This window comes from Electrona antarctica (genome assembly GCF_951216825.1).
Source record: "Electrona antarctica genome assembly, chromosome: 19".
NCBI classification, from domain to species: domain Eukaryota; kingdom Metazoa; phylum Chordata; class Actinopteri; order Myctophiformes; family Myctophidae; genus Electrona; species Electrona antarctica.
In genome coordinates, this window is record NC_136800.1 from 226,764 (window position 1) to 231,763 (window position 5,000).

Below are 5,000 nucleotides of genomic sequence, written 5' to 3' on the forward strand. Positions count from 1 at the left end.
CAACCAAATATATCGAGTTTGCAGTGGTTCAATCAGTGTAGGTGTCACGGTTCGAGTCAAGACAGTGTAGGACCCAAGCGCAAGATGAGAGGCAGAGGCAGCTCAGTTCAAATATAAGTATTTATTTCACCAAACCGCAGGAGTATAGGCAGTTATCAAAGTCCAGGTAAAGGTCAAATATACAGGCAGGCAGTCAGAACACGGGGAAGGACAAGGGAAAATACTAAACTGGGAAAACTAGGGGATCAGAACACTGTGACAATGTACCAACGAACCAACAAAGAACTGAAAACACAAGGGCATATAAATAGACTACTGGACACAGGTGAACACAACTGACAAATCAACACATGGATAGGCTGGGAGACTAACAGGACACAGGTGGAGAAAACTACACTGATCACAAGGTTAGACAAGGCAGGTAAACAAGCGCAACACAGGAAACCAAGAGACACTGATTACTACAAAATAAAAGGAACAGAACAGTAAAACACTAACTAAACATATGAAAACACAGCAGGGTGACCCTAACCTAACCATAACCGCAAGCACGGGAGCAGGCACTAGTCCGAGGTGCGGACGCATGTCGAACCAATGCTCCGTCGGAACATAGTATGCCTCCCACGGAACGTGACAGTAGGAGTCATTCCCCCTTTAGAATATCAAATCTACACATTCTCCAAAGCGCACCTGCTCTTAATTGTAGCTAATCAATCAAACATATAGTACCTGCAACACTCGTGCATGCATTACAGAACCGCACACAAATCACACATTGTTTCTTCTTGTGACATTGGACTTTTGAGTTTTGTTTGACCATACATACAATCTCTATTTGTGACTTTGTTCTCTTGCGAAGCTATATACCAACAACTGGAGAATAGTTTTTTTTGGAGAGAGAACGGAAACTACAGTATAAGCAGCAAAGAATAGAACCTTTAAAAATACCACAGGCATTCATCACCGTCATCACGCAGAACCTTTTCAACGAGAGGTCATTTATCCGCATACAGCAGGAAGCACAGTAATTCACACGGAAACAGTAGCGCTCTCGGCAGCACCAATATAAACCACAATGAATGAACAAAAGAAAAAAAAACAGAAAAAGACTTGCGTGTTGGAGAGGGATATACAGTGCACATACACAGATGTGAACCTTGTCACACACAAAGCATTTATGTAGTTCACTGTGACAATACTACACTGTTTCACACGATGTGAGAGCTTAAAATAAGCATTTCAATTTGGGTTTATATGTAATAATAATAATAATAATATCTGGGATTTATATAGCGCTTTTCTTAACACTCAAAGACGCTTTACATGTGTCAAAATGGGGTCAAAATCGGTGACTGACACGAGAGAGAGAGCCAAAGATCTGGCATCGGCCGCGCTCTACTCATCATCAGATCTTAACATACAGTTGGAGGCCATCGATATTGTCCTTTTCTTTTTGCTGAGGTTTGCGTGATCTGCGCAAAAGGACAGTTAACCCATTTTGGGCGGGAACCCCTTTTGGTGTTTTAAACATTGTTATAATTTAGCTATTGAAAAATAGCAGATCTACAAGCTCGTAGCGCGCCACCGAGTGGCGCGCTACGAGCTTGTAGGTCTGCTATTTTTGAAAAATCGTGAAAATATTTATTTCAGAAAACTGGAGGATTTAGAAGGATTTTTTTTTAATTTTGAGGTCAGGCCTAAATGGGTCAAATGATAAGGGACAATATCGGTGGCACCCAACTGTAGCATTTCACAGAACAGACGTCTCACCCTCCAATGAAACAGGACAGAGGGAAAACACATATACGACACCTCTCGGCCACAATCACATCACTTCCATCATCCCCCCTCATCTATCAAACCACTCGAGGGCCACTTGAGGTAAGCCGTCAGCTTCTTGTGGTCGAGAAAATCAATTACAATCGAGTGCTACTCGTAAAGAGCACGAAGTGGATGTGCGTTAATGTATGGTTGACACAACAGAGCATTGACAAAGGTGTTGGTGCCTCCTGCTTTCACCCACGGTGTGAATGGCTCACACCATCCCATGTGGGAGAGGGAAAGAGTGTGTGTACAGTTGGAGGCCATCGATATTGTCCTTTTCTTTTTGCTGAGGTTTGCGTGATCTGCGCAAAACCCCTTTTGGTGTTTTAAACATTGTTATAATTTAGCTATTGAAAAATAGCAGATCTACAAGCCGAGCTTGTAGGTCTGCTATTTTTGAAAAATCGTGAAAATATTTATTTCAGAAAACTGGAGGATTTAGAAGGATTTTTTAAAATGTTGAGGTCAGGCCTAAATGGGTCAAATGATAAGGGACAATATCGGTGGCACCCAACTGTACCTGCAAACATTCGGTAGACAACTCTGTGTGTGTGCGTGCGTGTGTGCGTGTGTGCGTGCGTGCGTGCGTGTTGTACATGGACCAGGCATTCCTAGATAAACATTCGAAGTATACCGACCATAACTTGGAATCATCATAATAACCCTCGGACATCGATGTCGATTCGCCCATACTGATATTCGGAAGCCTGGTTCCGTGTACAGTACATAAACTGACCACGAACGGCTTAACAATAGCTGACAAAATGGCAAAGAGCAAAGTCAAACAACTATCTTGCCAAATACTGCTCTGTTTCAGCTGTTTATAGGCAGGGTGTCTGTGTGGAGGAGAAGGTGCCATGTGTGTATCCTTGAACTCTCAACCCCGCGTTATATTTGTCTCCCTGTGCAATGAATTGTAATTTGCGGATTCAAATAACCCATTTTTGGGGCGAGAACCCTTTTTGGTGTTTTAAGCATTATGTTATGCTTTAGCTATTGGAAAATAGCAGATCTAAAAGCTCATTGCGCGGCACCGAGTGCCGCGCTACGAGCTTGTAGGTCTGCTATTTTTGAAAAATCGTGAAAATGTAGTGCAAAGCTTTGAAAATATTCTTTCAGAGCAAACGTTTTTAACTCAAATCTTTGCTTCTGGGGGGGGGGGGGGGGGGGGGGGGGGGGTCCCTGGAATAAGGTATTTTCAGATGGGGGTCGGCAGCCAATTACATATAATCTTGGGGGTCCTTGATGGAAATGTTTGAGAACCACTGACATAGAAACATGGTCAGGATTTAGAAGGCATTTGTAGACCTCAGGTTTAAATGGGATAAAGTCAACTAAAATGTGTGTGTGGCGCGTGCGTGTGTGTGTGCATGTGTTGGCGTGCATGTATGCCCACCGTCCCTGTATGTGTGTTAGTGTAGGGGAACTGTGCGTGGAGTGGACTGCAGGTTTAAAAATAGCATTGGGTATTGACGTGGGGGCATGTGACTCGAGCGCAGGGCTAAAAATAGGCGCTCAGGTGAGGAGTCCCTCCCGATCGAAACATGATCCGACTACAGAGGGACGGGAGGCAAAGAAAAGACCCACCGGCGAGGCCACTCTTTACAGTCTGGGCACGTCCGCAGCCTTGATCCACATGATCTCTATTTTCCCACAGCCTCTCACGAGCTGAAACGCAACCCCCCATCACCCCCCCCCCCCCACCCCGGAGGAGAGCCGCTATACCGCCAGCCTGCAGCTCGACTTGGCAACAAAACAGCACCTTCTCCAAACAATCCGATGAAACTCCGCGGTGTAGAAAGAAACAGATGCTTGTAAGAAAAGCAGCCGTTATAGCAAAACATGGAGAATTTTTGGACAATCAGGGCGAATACTATAAAGGCGCTGCAGTGCGGGGGTGAGGTGAAGCCCCAAAACAAATAATAGCGAATAGTGAATAAATGATGGCTAAATATGATTGGGATCACCTATCTGTCACTTGCTCTTATTATAGCTCGCGTTGTGACTAGATCGGCTATTTTCAGCATGCAACTAATTGTAAAATGACTTATACTGGATCTCTCGTCCACTAGTCCCTTCCTACAATTTTAATCTAGTTTTTATTTGTTGACGAAATTGTCAGTATATTTAGTCTTAGTTTTAGTCATGGTAGCTTCGTTTTCATTTAGTTTCCATTTAGTTTTCGTCAGTGAAAAAAGGTAGTCGACGAACATTTTTCGTCTTAGTTTTAGTCGACGAAATCAACACTGGTGGAGCCCCACTAGTGCAGGAGCTTAGGGAGAGATAAGGTTGATAATTCGTCTAAAAGCGCCAAATTTTACACAGATGTAGCCCAGGGCATGCTCGAATGATTTAGCTAGGGCGCCCAATCCGGCGACCTTCAGGGTCGCCACAGTGGCCAAATCCAATATGGCCACCATTGACAACCTATATAAGGCAAAGATTTCTAAATTTCATTATGCTTTAAGTAGCATGTGACATGATGATGATTTTGAATCCATTCCAAGCATTAGTTTTGCACGATAAACACTAAATTCAGGCTAAATTCGGCCATAGCCGAGGAGTGCAAAACTAATGCTCGAAAAATTGTTAATGGACCCGAAGGGGGTGTGGAACGCGTGTGTCGAATTAGATTAACACGAAATATCCAATAAGCTCCTCTCCTCACGGCACACACTGCGATGCAAAACAAACAGCGTAGTATGCCTTCACCAGACACCACATTCATCCCATATCTCTCTCTCTCTGTGTGCAGCGCGTGTCTCCGTCTCCGTCTCTCTCTCTCTCGCTTACACTCTCAGCTCACGCTGGCTGTGTGTGATGATGATGCTGTGCTGCATGAGGATAAGACGACGGTGGCGTGTTATTGGCTGTTACGTAACGACACGAGACAGAGCAGGAGCCCCCCCGCCCCCGCCATTCATATCATGTGATTACATGTATACTCTGCTCGGACTGACTGCGCTATACATAGCCAAGGAGGGTAGTGAGGAGAGAGAGAGAGACAAACGCAGAGAGAGACAGAGAGAGAGAGAGAGGATGGTACGTGAGATTTAGAGGAGGACACAGTGTTCAGTGCAGCGATGTGATGTGTGCTGGGTCTCAATGTGGCTATTCATGGGCTGGCAGGTGTAGTCCTACACCTGCCATGTTGAGGAGGACCAACACAGGTGTTT

The 5,000-nt window shown here is 44.7% G+C and overlaps 1 protein-coding gene across 1 annotated transcript in view; it reads right to left on the reverse strand.

The window, feature by feature from the left end:
- Positions 1-5,000, reverse strand: part of pde4ca (phosphodiesterase 4C, cAMP-specific a) — a 139,306-nt gene that overhangs the window by 32,193 nt on the left and 102,113 nt on the right. The gene's annotated exons all lie outside the window — the stretch shown is intronic.